General features: G+C 41.7%; 1 protein-coding gene across 6 annotated transcripts in view; it reads left to right on the top strand.

Moving 5' to 3' along the window:
- The window catches only part of LOC126162199 (schwannomin-interacting protein 1 homolog), a 1363715-nt gene that overhangs the window by 556829 nt on the left and 787835 nt on the right, over nt 1–19051 (top strand). The window contains exon 1 of one of the 6 annotated variants that reach the window (XM_049918534.1): nt 10009–10124. The exons of the other annotated variants lie outside the window; for them this stretch is intronic. The gene's annotated coding sequence lies outside the window, so the exon portion shown is untranslated. Of the gene's footprint in view, nt 1–10008; nt 10125–19051 lie in introns of those variants that run through there. 6 annotated transcript variants of the gene reach the window in all.

Below are 19051 nucleotides of genomic sequence, written 5' to 3'. Positions count from 1 at the left end.
GCCCAGGCTTGGAATCACAAGGTTTCAGACACGCCACTGCTTAAAAATGACATGAAAATACCTTAGGGCGGCGGCATAAAGGACACCAATAAAACCACCCCTTTCCTTGCGGCATCGATCTCCACTCATTTCGCAGTAATAGACAACAGTTCACAGTGAAATGAGCAACAGGTCGACGTTCTTGATAACCATTGATACTGCTGACACCCCAGAACGATTCAACCCTTCTCTAAGGACATTGTGGTCCAGCTACCCCATTGATGTGATAGCAGATTCCTAGGTGAAACTTCCTGGCAGATTAAAACTGTGAGCCGGACCGAGACTCGAACTCGGGACCTTCGCCTTTCGCGGGCAAGGGCTCTACCAACAGAGCTACCCAAACACGACTCACGCCCCGTCGTCACAGCTTTAATTCTGCCAGTACTTCGTCTCCTACCTTCCAAACTTAACAGAAACTCTCCTGCGAACCTTGCAGAACTAGCACTCCTGAAAGAAAGGATATTCCGGAGACATGGCTTAGCCACAGCCTGGTGGATCTTTCCAGAATGAGATTTTCACTCTACAGCGGAGTGTGCGCTGATATGAAACTTCCTGGTAGGTTAAAACTGTGTACCGGACCGAGACTCGAACTCGGGACCTTTGCCTTTCTTGGCAAGTGCTCTACCAACAGAGCACTTGCCCGCGAAAGGTAAAGGTCCAGAGTCCGAGTCTCGGTCCGGCGCACAGTTTTAATCTGCCAGGAAGTTTCAAATCAGTGCACACACCGCTGCAGAGTGAAAATCTCATTCTAGATTCCTAGGTGTATGCAGACAGGCAACCCCTTGAGACCTCTCTGATTACACATGCCTACTAGCAGACACAGGAGCAGCGGCGTAGCCTGCCTTCAGGCGCCTAGGACTCATCACAGTTTGTCTCTGTTCAGCTACATTTTTAAAGTGTTCAGCAAAGATGGCCTAGTGGAACCGCAGGAGGCCGCGATTTTTTTATTTCATTTTTTCTCCCGAGTCATCAGTCTCGTGACTGGTTTGAAGAATCCCGCAATGAATTCCTCTCCTGTGCCAACCACTTTAACTCAGAGTAGCTGCTGCTATGTCCTCGATTATTTGATACATGTATTCCAATCTCTGGCTTCCTCTACAGCTTTTCCCCTCTGCAGCTCCCTCTAGTACCATCCATGTTATTCCTGATGTCTTAAGAGAAGATGACTTACCATCCTGTCCCTTGTCCTTGTCAGTATTTTCCAAATATTCCTTTCCTCGCCGATTTTCCGGAGAACATAATCAAGAGGACTGAAGAAGCGTAAACACCTTTTACTACTTCATATGACGTTCAGATTTCTTCTAATGGTTTTGAATGTCCTCTAGAGGTGCACACTGTACAGCAGAACAATAATTGCGGTCGCCGTGCACTCAAAAGGGGTACGATCACATTCAATGGGGTTTCTGGTCCACAATGTCCTTACAGAAGGGTTTTAATCGTCCACAGTATATCAGCAGTGTCCAAGGTTATCAAGAACGTGGTCCTGTTGCCGTCACACTTCGGATTGTTGGTTTCGATCGCGAAAAGATTGGGAATCAACGCTCCAAGAAAATCGGTAGTTCCACTGACGTCGTTTATCCGAACTCCTAAGGCCATTTTCGTATCGACACTGAGCAGCGGTTTCTGAAACGTTTTCCTCAGGCACCCATAAGAAAACTGCGTGAACTGTGTCACTATTCTGATCTCCATCGAAGAGGAGTCAAAAGAAAAGGTGAAATGTTGGGTTTTGAGGATGTTCCTATTGTGCGAAACTGTATTGAGTACGCTTAGAACTGTCATTTGCCGTAGACTGAAGAACGAAACTACTGCAACCAGTACACATTTTCATAAGGATCACGTAAACAAGGTAAAAGAAAACAGAATGCTTACGGAAACACGCAGACAATCGTTACTTTCTACGATACATTTCCGAATGCAGCACGAACTACACACGTCAAAAGAAAGTTTTGCATCACCCTGGTTCCCAGAACTCCTAAGGATAGACGTTGACTGTGGATATTGTATCACAGACACAGTCCTTGTGACTGTTCAGAGATGTCACTAAACCCGCCCAAAGATGTAAACAACCATACATGAGCAGCGCCTATAGACGGAGGGGGTCCGACAACCGATCAGTTCCAATCATTCCACAAGGGAGGAGGTACACGGCTCGTGTTGTCTGTAGTTCAACCATGCCTAGACGGTCAATACCGCGTTTCGATCACGTCCGCATTGTTACTTTGTGCCAGGAAGGGCTCTCAACAAGAGAAGTGTCCAGGCGTCTCAGAGTGAACCAAAGCGGTGTAGTACGGACATGGAGGAGATAGACAGTAACTGTCGATGACATGCCTCGTTCAGGCCGCCCAAGGGCTACTACTGCAGTGGATGACCGCTACCTACGGATTAAGGCTCGGAGGAACCCTGACAGCAACGCCAAGGTGTTGAATAACGCTTTCCGTGCAGCCACAGGACGTCGTGTTACGACTCAAATTGTGCGCCATACGTTGCATGATGCGCAACTTCATTCCCGACGTCCATGGCGAGGTCCATCTTTTCAACCACAACACCATGCAGTGCGGTACAGATGCGCTCAACAACAAGGTGAATGGACCGCTCAGGATTGGCATCACGTTCTCTTCACCGTTGAGTGTCGCATATGACTTCAGACAGCCAATCGTCGGAGACGTGTTTGGAGGCAACCCGGTCAGGCTGAACGCCTTAAACACGCTGTCTTGTCACGGAAGGCACCGTAACGGCTGTATGATACATGAATGGCATCCTACGACCGATAGTGCAACCATATTGGCAGCGTATTGGCGAGGCATTCTTATTCGGGGACTACAATTCGCGCCCCCATCGTGCACATCTTGAGAATGACTTCCTTCAGGATAACGACATCGCTCCACTAGACTTGTCAGCATGTTCTCCAGACATGAGCCCTATTGAACATGCCTGGGATAGATATAAAAGAGCTGTTTATGGACGGTATGGCCTACCAACCACTCTTAGGGATCTACGCCGAATCGCCGTTGAGGAGTGGGACAATCTGAACCAACAGTGCCTTGATGAACTTGTGGATAGTATGCCACGGCGAATACAGGCATGCATCAATGCAAGAGGACGTGCTACTGGGTATCAGTGGTACCGGTGTGTACAGCAATCTGGACCACCATCTCTGAAGGTCTCGCTGTATGGTGGTACAACATGCAATGTGTGGTTTTCATGTGCAATAAAAAGGGCGAAAATGATGTTTATGTTGATCTCTATTCCAGTTTTCTGTACAGGTTCCGGAACTCTCGGAGCCGAGGTGATGCAAAACATTTTTTGATGCGTCTATTAGAGGTGCAAGGTAACATCCGCCATGTACCATTTGCTGACTTCCGGAGTATGTATGTAGATTTAAAAATTCATAACGTCTATTAACTACAATTTCATTATGCTTCTGATGTACAAGGACGGATTTTACATTAATACGGAAGCTTTCATTTATTCATTTAGCCATCGGCTACACTTTTGTTAAATTTCTACAGCTTATGTAAGCATAAAATAAAACTTCTTGAACGTACATTTAAAAGTATAGATCCATGGCTTTGCGTGTGCGTTTGGAAGAAAACATATAACTATCAGTGCTCTCTCTGAGCAGACAGATTAAAATTACCGAAATATCTGAAGAAAACTGTGCGCTTTGAGACTGTCACTCCTCCATTTGTTAGGTGCTCTAAGGATGACACGCTTTCCGCCTCGTTAAGAAATCACATTCAGACTTGTTTGAGCTCTGCGCCTATATTTAGATGTCACAGTCAACGTTTCGCTTCGATGTAGGTCTGCCATAGCTTTTTAAGACTTTGTGTATCGTTCTGGATATTATTTATCGCTGTTGCCATCATGTATCCGCATGTGCAACAAAAATTTTCTGTTTTGCGGTTACATTTACTTTATTTACATATAGTATATGGTATCCGAATAGTTTTGTCATTATTGTTATGACAAAACACCCAAAACATCTACTTGTTGCTGTAACTGAAACCACTATAATGTAGGTTCTACGGAACACGCGTCGCCAATCAAAGAAACAACTTTCTGAACTAAAGATTAATTAGGATAGGCTATCCATAATAAAATTAAGAGAAACAATGAAACTGGGTCAGACATTGGTATGACGGTAAAACTGCAAAAACAATGTATAGTGCACCTTATTGTGTCTGCCAGTGATCTTAATTCCATTGATTGAAGTAACAAGGAACTTAGTATCCATAAATTTCAGAAACTTTTATGCATATATCAATTACAACGTGAAATTTAAAAAAAAGTTAAACAGCAGCTTTGTATTATTACTCTGATAAGATCCATTCGTTATCTAATTAGACTATCAACCAATCATTTCTAGGACAATAGTTTCGAAAATATGCCTTGTCGAAGGAGTCACCGAAATTCGGAGGAAGGAAACTGATAACGGATCTGTATAATAGATATACGGTAAAACCAACAAGAAACCGCTTCCTCCCAATAAAACACCAAAATGTTCACAAGAGTCAATTCGTTTAAATGAAACAAAAAAATTTGCTACTTCTTTTCATTTTCTTCCAGGCTTCACTTCTTTATATGAACGATGGGATGGTTCCTACAAAAGCGCGATGTCAGTTTCTTGTTCCATCGTTCTCCACCTGAATTTTTACTCCGTCTCTAAAAACGTCAATGTCGGCGTCATCAGACTTTTAACTGCACTAAGCAAGCAGAGAAAGGCATCTGCTTGGTTCGCATCGATGCGTCGACTAACAATATTGACATTGATCAAACGCCACGCTGTTAGTAAAGAAACATGTCGGCAAGCTCTCGATTCGAATGCGGAACCATTGTATACAATCCTGTATCATATCCAGTACATAGCGAGTCAGCAAGAGAAGTGAATCGGACAAAACACATTACTAATTACTATGGTAGTAGAAATGGTTCCAATGGCTCTGAGCACTATGGGACTTAACTGCTATGGTCATCAGTCCCCTAGAACTTAAAACTACTTAAACCTAACTAACCTAAGGACATTACACATATCCTTGCCCGAGGCAGAATTCGAACCTGCGACCGTAGCGGTCACGCGGTTTCAGACTGTAGCGCCTAGAACCGCACGGCCACTCCGGCCTGCACTAAGGCAGTAGAGGGCGCTAGAGCATGACGTATGAGACACAGTATCACTCTCTAGGCGGAAGCCATGCATACTGCAGCTGTTGCTGAATGGCACAACGTCTATTAGACCGCAGTCTCTGTGACAAAGTATGACTGAATAAATGGTCTCTAGCATGGAAACCATGCATTCCCGGACATAAGTTCAGTAGACCTATTGTCTTCCTTATCATTTCATCGATCAATCTGTAGAGTTTGTACACGGTGGAAAAAAATAACTCGGTATAGTTATCTATGATGTATCAATACTAAAAAACTATTTGAATGAAGTTTTGTTAAAAATACAATTACAATGTGAAAAATTTGCCTTCAATTTAATACTAACATCCCACTAACTTCCTGCTAGGATTTTATCAGGAAAGTTCACTTCCTCCCTAATGCCTCCAAGAGAACCGGATCATAAAACCCATCTCTGCCATCGGTTTATGGGCCGACGCCATGCGCTGGGAACACGCTGCCGTCCGTTTCCCGCCAGTTCCCCAATTAATTCTCTCTACCCGGCAGCCTCTGATGCGCCGAACATGAATGCTACTTACACATCGATTACGATTTTCGTGATTGGTTTCACTATTGCTGAAGCACCAAAAGCATTAAATGAGAACAGATATTACAAAATGAAAACACAATGATACAAGTGCTTAGACTGCGAGCTGTATACCAGAGACAGAATAATATTCGCATAGACTCGCGCTCGGCAAAGACAAAGCTAGAGAAATCAGTGAACTGCGGTACTTGTGCATACCGCTCCTGGAGGAATTTGCAACAAAATGAGACGGTCATGTGACTGGATTAGTTTGTACTATCCTGGCATTAAATTACGAAAATTAGCTTACTTTATGAACGAAGCCCAATCTTAAAGGAGAAGTCGAACTTGACCACAAAATCATGCCGTTCTCAACACCACACCACAAGGTACAATTCAACTGAGCTACTGTAGGTTGTAAATAACAACACTGTGACTCCTCACACAGTGATGCCGATAGGAGGTATTCGTGAAACGGGTCGTAGGTAGTGTGCAACACCTGCCGTGTCACTGTCTTTGATGTCTTTTGGTAGTGGCACAACGTCAGTATAGGGTCTGATGTCTCACATGGCAGTACGACTGCTCATACTGTGGATAAGGCTTACACACTGGCTTGAAAGCTACTGTTGATATGTAAGGTTCCTCTTCTAGTCAGGAATAGTTGATGGTGGAAGTTTAAGGTTGCATTCTCTCAACCTCTAGAGTGTCCTGTGATTAACTGCAGACCTCACAGTAGCACTGCTGCAAATAGGAGACATATTTGTGACCACCAATATGAAATAATAAGACAATACATAAAACACTCTGAAGATGGACAAATTTGCCCTAAACGTTATTGGTAGTAAAAACAAGAAAACTGTGTTTGCTCAAGGTAGAACCACATTTCCTCTTTCTTATCAGGAAGCTAACGCGGCCGAGGAAGAAGCTTCGTCTACAAAATGATTGTATACGCCTGTGTTGCACAAATATGTTTCCCAGTGCCACCTAAAATTAGGCAGGGGTCTAGGTCTCTCCTTATAGCTTGAAATCTCTGCGACGAGCTGCTTTGTCCCCTGTACTAAACGGTCGTCCACATATGTATCACAGTCAACTACATTTCATTGTTGTTACAGTCATGAGATACCAGGATGAACTGCTTGATATCATGGCCCATTGTTCATCATCCCTCAAAGGATTACACGATTTTTAAAGAAACGTCTGTATAAATTGCGCGTTATTTCACCGGGAACAAAGATCTTCTTGATGTTTGATTATAGAATACTCGGTGAACCAAATTCACACGCTCGGGCACCACAGTAAGATTTCTTGTTTGTTAAGAGTAGAAAAATGTCTCTTATAAAATATCGTCCCGTGCATGTTTTCGGTAGAAAGCTTACATGAAAGACAGGCAGTTCGGCAGTATTGTAATCACACGTACGATAAATATCTTCATTTAGTATTGTATAGCTATGCTGCGCAGTTGGCGTAGCAGGTAATGTTTTGCGTTGGAATAGTCCAGTTCGTGATTTGGATTCCGGATATAATTATATATACTTTATTTCGTAATTTTGGACTGTATGATATGGTATCTGGCTTCATAATTGCTATACACCAGTCACCGCAGGAGTTATACAAAAGACATACAATAATTTAGTACTAACACAGAAATGAGAGTAAAATCTTTCCATTATTTCACTTTTAAGTGAAGAGTTCAAAGAAACGTGATGTAAGGTGTCGCTAAATGCTTGTTGATACAGGAGGCTCTATTTGAGCAGCTACTCTGAAGACTATGTATGTTTTGTGGAAGAAGCGCTGTTATAGATAGCGTATTCAAAATTTTGCAACTAAACGTTCTTTCTGAATGCACTAGTACTAAATATGTTTAACATCTCAACATTTACCAGTTTAGTCATTATTTCTGTGCTACGACATCTAATTTATTTTTATCGCAATATTACTCTTAATGACTATTTCTGACATGCCTCACCAATAGTTGTTAGCATTAAAAATGTATTTGTATGTCGTTTAATAAACACTGTATGCTACAGCAGACTAAAATTTTAAAAAAATACACACAGACTCGGAGGCGAACTCGTTAACTCAAGTATTCTAACGTAAGACACAACCCACTGGCTTGGTAGGGCACCGTGGCTGTATTTCCTGTATTGAATGCAGTTTCATGTCGGACATGCGAGTACAGTGCTGCTAAATTGCCTTGCTTCGACGTCAGTTTTCTACCCCAAATATGCACAAGACGAAATTCTATAACAGACATTTTTGTACTGTTACTTTGTAAGAAATCCAGCTGTTGCCTCCGAGTGAGTGGATGACGATTGTGGAAAGTTTACTGAACGACATTACATCGGTATTTACTTCATTTACAGACTAATAATTATAGAAATTACGAGTAGTTTGCTTTTAGGTTGGTTAGTACCGCCAAGTACTAGTGGCACAAGCCAGCCGTTAATGTTAATTTTCCCGTGGGCAGCAGATCAGGTATTGAAGTGTGGACGCGTGGTTGCAAAACCGTCAGTCTATACTGACAGGATTAGACCACCCAGACGCAGTTACGACAGTCTGACATCCACATCCAAACATATTAGATAAGTAGAAATATGTAAATACGTATGTATGTATCTATGTTCCGCCCCCTAAACCAAAGGACCGATTTCAATCAAATTTTGCACACTTGTCACTTACTTCCTGTATGGAATCGCTATGGGGATAAGAACGACGTACCTATCAAATGGATGGGGTGGGGGTGGAAAAGTAGTGCAGCTCATGATGTGCCAATTTGCAAAATTGATTCATACAGTATTTGATAATAGGAGCACTTAGTGACTTCCAACAAACTTTGCACATAATTGCAAACCTTCAAGAAACTTTTTCTTCCTCACAGCCCCCACAAAGTTATGAAAGGAAAAAAGTCTATCGCTTATTAAATTTTCACTGTTGATAAGTAAAACTGCCGCATCCCGCATGTCCTTTTAATTTATTACTTATGTATTGCTAAGTGTACTGACAATATATTTGGCAGACAGTATTCACATATAACATTGAATGTACTTCCAAAATTATATCGCTGTACTTAGGAGATACGACGTCAAATATTGAGATGCGTGCAAAACTGCAGCATGACATATGACGTTTTAACTTATTACACCTTTTCTACTAACTCCATTCAATACACATTTTGCAGACAGTATTCATATATATGTATGATTAAATATATCTGCAAAATTAGATCATAGTACGACACATAGCTGAGGTGTACGACGTCAAAAACATAAAGATGCGTGAAAATGAACGTGTGTGGCGAAATTCGCTAGATATGCATGAGGATTCTGTGTACAGATATGTTTGAACTATATTAATATCTGTGAACCATGTATGAATTGGGCCTACGCGGGCAAATTCACCACTTAAAAGTTCATCCTAAACCCCCTGGAACGATTTCAGCCAAATTTCGAACACATATTAGTTACTGCTTGGACAAGAAGAGGAAGAGATTGATAGAGTGAGGAGGGAGACCGAGGAGGACAGAGAGCGGATGAAGGGAAAATGGACAAAGAGAGGGAGGAGGAGAAGATGGAATTAGAATGGAAGGAAGAGATGGAAAGATGGGGAAGTAGCAGGTGGACAAGGGGGAGAGGAGAGGGGACGGACAGAAAGAGGGAAGGAGCAGATAGGCAGAAAAGGGATTACACAAGTTGAACAGAGAGGGATTATAGTAGGAGATGGACAGGTAAAGGAGAAGGTGGACTAATAGATGTATTGGAATAAAAAAACACCCCAGCAACAACGAGTACTGAACTAATGTGCGCGTGCGTGTGTGTGTGTGTGAGAGAGAGAGAGAGAGAGAGAGAGAGAGAGAGAGGGAGAATGTGTTTGAAATATAACCTGTCAATGCATCGTATCATAAAGGATGCTATGGCAGCCTAATAAGAGACTGAAACAGAGAACTGTAATTTATCGCAAATTAGAGAGGCACTGACCGCAGAGGCAGGAAAGGAACGTTCTTTTTAACTTCAGCATAGGTTTTTAACCTGTTCCGGAACATTTGATACGACGATGACATCGCCAGTGGAACAGAAATATAAGCTGTCACGAAAGATTCGTAACGTAGTTGTCCTTATAGCGAATGGAATGGTCTTCATCTTTGTACGTTCCGTGTAGTCATCAAGCGTAATGGGTTTGGGGCGCACTGGCTGTGGTCGTGGAAGCGCCAGCCGCGGCCATGTGATGACGGGAGCCGCCCCCCCACACGCTGAGTCAGGCGAAGGAGAGCACGAGGCCCCACACCGCTCAGTTCTAGAAGGGCCACGCAGCGCTCGCACGCAGGCGAGTCTCTGCCGACTGTTTCTACAGACTATGGGCTACTGCAACTCGCCGGACCTAGCACAGCGGACGCGGTGCTCCTGAGGTATTTCCTATCGAGAGATGTCAGTTGTCAAAGTCGGTTTTGCGTCTCATATCTTCAGTCACTGTGATGTTTTTTGCCTACAACATCGTTCATATTGACACAACTACTAATTATCATTGTACCGTGCATAATTCCAGTCAGATCCCATTGTGATATTGAAAACGCTTGTGAAAGTAGCTATTTGCATATTGAAAGTTGACACTTTTTCATTCGGTTTAAGCTCTCATTTAACGTAGGACTCGAAAATCTGATTTTGAAGCAGCAGAAATCTGATCTATGGATTTCATGTGTACGTTTTGCAGTCATTACTATTTTTGATAACTGCAGTAGATATTCCAAATTAATATGCCGGAATGAGATGGTGCAGTATATCATCTTGAAATAGTAGCACACTCATTTGAAGATCAGTAGCAATTGCAACCACTCGAGCAAGGTTAGCAATAAATTAAGCTAAAATAATAACAAAGGAGCAATAATATCACTGGCTACACTGAAAAATAAACCTACTTCTCTTTATTGTTTGTTTTGTGTAAACTCAGTAAAAGACTTCCTAGAAGAATTTTGTGCGCCCGCCCACATACTGCGAAGATTGTTTCCACTACGCTGCAGAAGTTTAGCTGCGAAGTCGTTACACATCCTGCATACAATAGCGCTTTCTCCTCATGCGATTACCATATTCTTGGAGCCCTTAAGAAAGGCATTCCTGGCCGTTGATGTGCTTCGGATGAAATGTTCCATTCATGGGTACAATCATGGTTCCGTAGGCAACCGTAAACATTTTTCCATGAAGGCATTGACCGTTTCGCCTCAGGGTGGGATGAATGTATTTTTGGTAATTGTGTTCCTATGAGACCAAACTGCTACATACACACACACACACACACACACACACACACACACACATGCCCTAGGGACGACTCCAACCTCTAATGGGGGCAGCCGCGCGAACCGTGGCAAGGTGCCTGAACCCGCGCGGCGTAGCCGCGCGAAGATGGATGTATTGACAGTTACGGTGATTGCTTCTGAAATAATAAGTATTTTACTTCCTTTATTTCAGTCTTACTCGTTTTCCTTTAACTGGCCCTCACATTTATAACATCCAGTTTTTATGACAGTATAAACAAAGGACTTTCTTTGCATGTCTCGTCTTTGTGGCCCCTAACTGTGGTCCAGTTTTATTAATTCTGACATGTTACCGAACAGTCAAGAAATGCAACGCCCTCAAAAAAGGTGTTGTTGCAGCATTTCTTTTACATCGATTGTGGTTGTGAAGTTTCACGAAAACCTGCAAGGTAATCGAAAGCAAGTCTTATAATGTTTGGTGAAGTAGGAAAGTACTCTCCAAAAATCCCCAGTAATAAATGAGCAGGGAAATCTATTATCAGTGACTGCTGTTAACCCATTTACTAAGCCAACGTATAGATATTGTTTCTCTAACGACAGTAATGAACGGATTGTCTGCATAGTTTCTTTATTAACATTTGTCTCTAATTATCGGTTCCAACTATGTATGTTTTGCCACCAGCAGATATTGAGAACGATCCCAAACTGTATATTTAAAAACACGATTAATATTACTGTGCGCCATCCTCTCCGACTCTAGAAACATAAATTATATTCCTGCTGTTCAGACTTCATTGTATCTCGTTTAAGGTATTCGTGCAATATATCGATTATTACGCTTGCGCACAATTCTCTGCAGCTCAGAGAACCGCGGACAAAGTTAGTGGAGTGTGGAAGACAAGTTGCTTAGGGCGGTGTTTCTGACGTAGGGAAGCAGTGACAAGGACGTGCTCGGTGTTTCGCAAGATCCTGCGCCGTGAGTCATCTGTCTCTGCAGATGTGGGCTGCGCGCATCCGCTATTAAAGGCAAAAACACGTCCTTCTCTGGCATGACGCGGTGACCGCTTATAAATGTTCCACCGCTACGCCGCAGTGCTGTTTCCAGTGTATGAGGCACTATCTTCCAGCAGCTACAGTACCGCTTGCAAAAAGCCTAAAGTGTTTCATCGGGCAAGTTCTAACAGCACATCTTATTTCAACGAGTAATTTCAAGAGCACCAACCTGTGCACCGCTTGAAAACTATAATAGACATAGCAAATTGTAGCGTGTAACATGGCAGTGTATGAAGCAACTACGTAGGTGCTGCAATGGAATAAGCACAAAATCGAAGAGTTTGTCCACACATGGAGCATATTCCCCTTCAGCTGACAATGCCAGACCATACGTGAGCTCTCGAACGTCTGCAACAATCGGACGCTTTGGGGTCACCGTCATTAATCATCCTCCATATATGGCCCCATCCGATTTTCACCTTTTTCGAAAACTTAAAGGACACTTCTCTGATCTTCACTTTGACACTGATGATGCGGTGCAAGTAGAGGCACGGTTCTGGCTCGTCAACAAAATCAAACATTCTGCAGTGCCGGTAATAACTAACTGGTCTCTCGTTGAAAGAAATGTGTCTGTCGCCAGCGTGACTATGTTGTGAAATAGAAATGTAGATTGTTAATAAATTTTGCTTTATTTAAAAGGTTTTAAGAGTTTTCACATAAAAAATACGGGGGCATTACTTTTCAGCCAAAACACTGGAAAATAAGCGGCTTGACGTTCCTAGCCAACTACAAGCCAATCGATTCGATTCGACGCAACGCCACTTCTGAGGTTTGTCAGTTGCGCTCTTTATTAAACTTCTTAATTGGCCTCTGTGGCCGAATCCAGATTACACGGTCCAGAAATCTAAGTTTTGTACCATGAACCTCCGGACGCTATCTAGTAATCTACACCACGGAGGTGCCCCGCACGCATAGTTTTCATAGGCAGCCTACCTATTAGTTATGTCTCAGTTTTTCTTCGTGTGTGTTACCGTCTTTTTAATCCTCTTGGCTTTTATGTGCCTGGAACAAATATTTGTTAGTAAGTTCACAAATTAATGTACAGTGTGCACAAAATAAATTGGCTGACGGCGTGGTACCAGAGAAAGAGAGCAATGATATAGTCTGATAATCTACTAATTTTGATATTCAGTTTACAGAGATTAATATCAAACATTGTAATAGAATCTGTCAGTTGCCACTCGTTTTGAAATTATACAGAAGTGATGGCGCAAGATTACGAACACAATTTATGGCCTGGATTATATTCCGTAGACAGTGAATACGGAGCATTGATAATGCGATCTGACTTTCTGAATAGCAACAGGAGATGGTAAAGCTTTCATAAATTGCAACAAAAAGGGAGAAGTTACTGGGAAGTTATATAAGTGAATACCGAACGTGAATGAACTGTAAGCACATGGCACACAGCTTCAGAGCATGACAAAACGCTGCCTATAGGCCTGATTTGTGTATTGCTACTCATGAGTCAATGCAAACGTAAGTGTAAGAAAAACCCTTCCCCAAGAAATCAAGTCTAAAGATTCATATATAGAGGCAAATACACGTGGTGGAATTGCTAGTACCAGGAAAAAGTTGTGAATAATTGAATTCGCCAAATTGCAATGCAGCAGAAACACAACATAATTTACAAGCAGTTTAGATACAGTGCTAAGCCACTTTGGCTATGAACAAATATCGAATCAGAGCATCTAACATCCCCTCCGAGCACCATATCACAGAACTGCCTGAGGAACATCACCACTAGCACATCTGGGATAACATAAAGAAAAAACCTTTCACGAGGAATGATGCATGACATACTTCATTTAATCAACATTAACAGTTAAATTCAAGCGACGCTGCTGTAAACACTTGAGTATAAACCACATGGTTAATGGAACACAACTGATAACAGAAAGAAATACGGGTCATCTAGTTAAGTCATGATGTCAGCGTGGTTACATTCATACTCCCACAGTCATAGGGATTACAAAGCCTGAGAACCTCAGTCAGACTTCTCATGCAATGGTTCAAATGGTTCAAATGGCTCTGAGCACTATAGGACTTAACTGCTGTGGTCATCTGTCCCCTAGAACGTAGAACTACTTAAACCTAACTAACCTAAGGACATCACACACATCCATGCCCGAGGCAGGATTCGAACCTGCGACCGTAGCGGTCACGCGGCTCCAGACTGTAGCGCCCAGAACCGCACGACCACCTCGGCCGGCCATGCAATGGTGCTTAGCTTTCAGTAGAATGCACAAAATGTGTTTGAATGTTCTATGAATATTACTAGTGAATTTTATTCTCTCTCACACTGTTGTCGTGTTCAGTATTCTGCTCTACGACTTATAACATTGAAGCAGCTTACCGCAGTAGAGGAAATATTTATTGTACTAGGTAAATCCGTTAACACAAATACATGTTTTACGTTTTAAAATGAATTGTGCATGTATTATTGCTAATTTATACAAATCAACTGACTGGCGTAGTTTACTAATCAAAGATATTGCTTGTCTTGGAAGCAGTACGAAGCTTACGCAATACTGAGACTTTGTAGTAATGAAGTAGCTTGTTCTCCGAAATGCAAGTATGAGCATACTTCGACTCATGTACTTCATGTCTCCGTATTATCTGGCTGAACCTCTTTTTCAATCCAATGAGATATTCAAGATGCCCATAGCAAATCAGATAAGAGGACAGTTAAATAGAGTGTTACAATACCACATTTTTCATCATATGGGTTCCGTATGCTCCGTACTGCTCAGCACCCTGTAACCGACTCTCGTGAATGCAAAACATTGAAACTGATTTTTCAAACCGTCAATATTTTATCACTTCTGAAGATATTATTTGCATACAATTTTCAATATTATTATAGTTTCGATTTGTTACATTTATAAGACCAATGCTAAAACTTTGTGCTGCAAAATAACTGATTAGTTACAAACTAAAAACTTATTCACTAATGAAAATGGAGAGTGTGGTACATATTACACACAGGTTCTATCTGAGCAGTTTAGAGCACTGTGCCAGATTCGATACTAACAATAAAAACTATTCGATTACGTTTCCATTTGTTTTGTTACAATAACAGTCCATCAAGGAAAGTGGGTGACCATCAGTGAAGTATATGGGACCTCGGAGAGAAGGAACGACAGAATTCAAGCTGTGAGTGCGGTTCATGAATACAGCCTGGATTGCTCATTCGGTTGGCTGCGAAAGATAAGGTTTCAGATTCTAGTCCCCGCCCAGCATACACTTTCAATCTTCCGGTCAGTTTTACAGGCCTCTTCATGGAAAGAACTCTGCGTTTCTCACCTGTGGTGTGCGGGTTGCTGCCTTCGCAGGAGGCACCTGTTGTATGCACAGGTTGCCTAACTTTCGCGATCCATGCAAAATCTACTGAAGTGACACGACTAGACTGATTCTATTTTACATATTTTCTATATCAGTGATTCCCTGACAACCATTCTGCATTGTTAACAAAGATGCATAAAAATGGAATGAAGGACTCTTACAGTTATCATTTCTCCTACATTGGTGACATATGGGACGGAGTGCTCTCTCACTTGGAAAATAATGGGGAATGAGGTTTCCAGTGAACCAGTCAAAGAAACCATCTCGCAATGCGCCTAAAGTTATTTAGGTAAGGGTCAAGACAGCTAAATGTGGAGGGTGACGGGACTGGCATTTGAATACCGGTTCTCCAGAGTGCGAGTACAGGTCATGACACTCGCTTAGCAGTTACCAGGGGGGGGGGGGGACAGCGTAATCAGAGAATGGTTTTATAAGTGGGCTTATTATCCCGTAATTCAACCTGCGTCACACCACAGCTGGCTTCCACTGCCACCTAACAACCCTGACGTTTACTGCATTCTCATACCGCTCTAAAACCGCAGGTAAATGTGCTAGATATGAAGTCTGAGAATACCGAGATAGTGAAGTTTTGCTCCGATTACCTCGTATCACGAATAATAGCAGAATGGGAACGACGATAAACCAATAGCCATGTTCTTCAAAATGCACCGTCTCAGTCGGTGTTAATAGGGGAGAAACCGACATGCGAACTTGATGAGAGTTTATATCACTAGTCGCCTCTAATCAAGAGCTCTTCACTGGATTGTAAATAAGTACGTAGTTGAATCTCGATTCGTATTTGTTCAGTACTTCGGCAAATAAAAGGTAAGAGAACAACAGAAAACCGCTCTTCTCCTACCGGCATCATCACATACTAAAACTATAATTTCGAATCGTGAACTATTAGTGAAACATTCTGTTTGTCCACTTTGTTTTGAGGACATATAAATCAATACTTTGCTTACCGTCGTGGAAGGCATGGATAAAGGTGCTTATAACACAGAAAAGATGGAACATGACATCTACCACTACCCGAACACATACTCCGTACTCCCTATCATTCTTTGGGTTCTTAAGACCACAGTGTAAGCCACAGGCCTTAAACTTTGTCATTCATTACTAGGGACACATTCTGTTGATGTCTTGAATTAACTAAATTTATTAGTTACTACTATAATAGAATCTCTCTGAATCTGATCGACTTTATTCTCCAAATTGACTTCAATGAATCGCAATTCCAGCTGTACATTAAATAAAAGAATAAATAAATTTTAAACCTGTAGGAGCCATATAAATTGGAGGACATGAAATCATCACACTATCAGTTCATGAAACCACAATGGCTCGCTACCTTTCCACAGTGCTGCCCATGCTTCATTTAATTTTCTGCTTACTTACTAGGAATGTGATCAACGTGACTAAAGTCAGAGACACGTCATGTATACTCTGTAACAACACAGTTAAATTTTTGTTCCGAAACTAAATTCCGTAGTTATTGAGGTACATTTAAGATTGTGTACCATTCACAGCTCCAAGCGGTGACTCGATTGTGTCACTTTGGAATTATCGGCTGATGCCGTTCTGTGAACATCTGTGATATTTCTATTGTCTCCAGTTAAGAATCGGTAGTTTTTCTCTAAAATACAACCAGAGAAAAGTGCAGTGGGGTCGTGCACAGAGAATCGATCAAAATAATAAGCCGCTACATATTCTTTTAGTTGCTAGTTTTTTGACAGTCGTTGTAATACAGTTTATGAAAAGAATACCTATAGTTCTTTCGACCCCATTTTTTCATTCCTTCTCTCTTGTGAATAGCGAAGTAAACTCTACAAAGGAAATTTCGTTATAACGAAGTTACGATCCTATAAAGAAAGCAATCAGAGTAGTTACTCGTAGTTGAAAAGAATTGTTAGTGTTCGAGAGACCTAGCTGACATATTTGTGAGAGTATTCTGTGTTTTGAAGTTGATATATGATAGAGTGTACATGAAGAGACAGAGAGAACAATTCAGTTCCACAGCAGGGCTTAACGAAACGCCGAGTGATCCTATGTGTAAATTTCCAGAATAATTCGCCATTCCAGCCATTGCGAGAGTATAATATACGCTTATTTTAAGATTGTCCATAAAATTAAAATTAAAGTATAATTCGTTTGTATTACGTTTCGACTGACTGTTTATTAAACGGATTTTGTCATAAGCCAGTTGTATCGTGTGCTGTTTAATTCCATCACACAGCGAGCCTAAAACTGTTGATAGAGTTATGCTGTAGCTTATCAGTATCTCTACAGGGAACCCCATTGCAATTTATACAGATAAATAGAGATAATTGAAAAGCTGGGATTATTAAAACATTTAACGCTATTGATAAAATTTATGTTCATCTCCTTTGATATCTAGTTAATAATATAATTGCTATTCAATTTACGAAATTATATTACTATCAAACATTGTAATAGATTCTGAGCGCTGGCACTCCTTTTGAAACAACACGAGTCGACATGCAAGATTATGAACACGGTTTATGTCCTGAAATATATCCTTGAGACAGTGAATATGAACCTTTGACAACGCGGTCTGACTTTCTAAATAGCAACAGAGGATGTCAAAGCTCACAGTGTAACTAAGAAGAGGGGAAGTTACTCGGAAGAAATGCAGTTGAATACTGAGGGTGTACATAAATTGCAAGCTACATATTACACGGCTTCGAAGTGTAATAAATCACACCTTCTAGGTCCTGTATGTGCCCATGGACCTTTTCTTGCCGTCTGTTACTTAGAGTGCGTATTCCCATACAATGAGCTTGTGTGGTGAATGCGATGATTTCCAGTGACGTCATCTCGCCCCCCCCCCCCTGGATATGTCGGAGAACAGCATGAGAGTCAACCTCTCAATTTTTCCTGCCACCGAATCTGTGAACACTGGTCCAAAGGCTGCAGACATATGAGCATGTCAGTGGTAAGGATAAGAAGATAGGAAAAGATAGGCAAAAGGCAGTCTATGTTATTTTTTCTTAGTGATCGGTCTTTGTCCTTCAGTCTTGCCTCACTCAACTGCCTGTGGTTTGCCTGTTCTAGGGACGACTCGAGAGGAGATTCGGGTTCTTGTTGACAGCAGGTACGGTCTGTCCGTGAACGTGTGCGTTTATACGTGGCGGGACTTCTTTTTGAAGTTGCAATCCAAGCCTCGTGGTCAGGACCGCAAGCAAGTATCTCGAAAGTATGCATAACTTGTAATTTCTAGAATCATCGCCACTTTCGAAAATCTTAGCTGTTACACTGGCTGAAGGATCTGAAAATTGATATACATGGAAATATAAACGCTTTTTATAAATTTTTGTTTGTTCTGGTCTGATACAGTTACAAAGCAAATAACATCTCTCACTGAGGTTCTTGAGCGTTTTATACAGTATTAACACGAACACGACAATGTTCTGTCTGGTGAGGTCTGTCATCCCACGTGGCTACGACATTAATTTAGGTTTAGATCATAGTACCACTGCTGTGGCGGTGACTAACTATAAGTGTCATGCACATCTTCTCTTCTGTACTCCTATCAGTAAGCTTTGTAATTTAAATCTCCGTTCGGCTATTTCAAGCTTAGTACTGTCAGAGCCATCTCCTACAAGAATGGAATACGTAGATTATTTAAGAATTTTACGATTGATGAACCGAAATTATAATTCCAG

This window comes from Schistocerca cancellata, chromosome 2, assembly GCF_023864275.1.
Source record: "Schistocerca cancellata isolate TAMUIC-IGC-003103 chromosome 2, iqSchCanc2.1, whole genome shotgun sequence".
NCBI lineage: Eukaryota > Metazoa > Arthropoda > Insecta > Orthoptera > Acrididae > Schistocerca > Schistocerca cancellata.
Note: the sequence above shows the minus strand (reverse complement) of the source record. Positions and strands in the feature narration are given on the sequence as shown.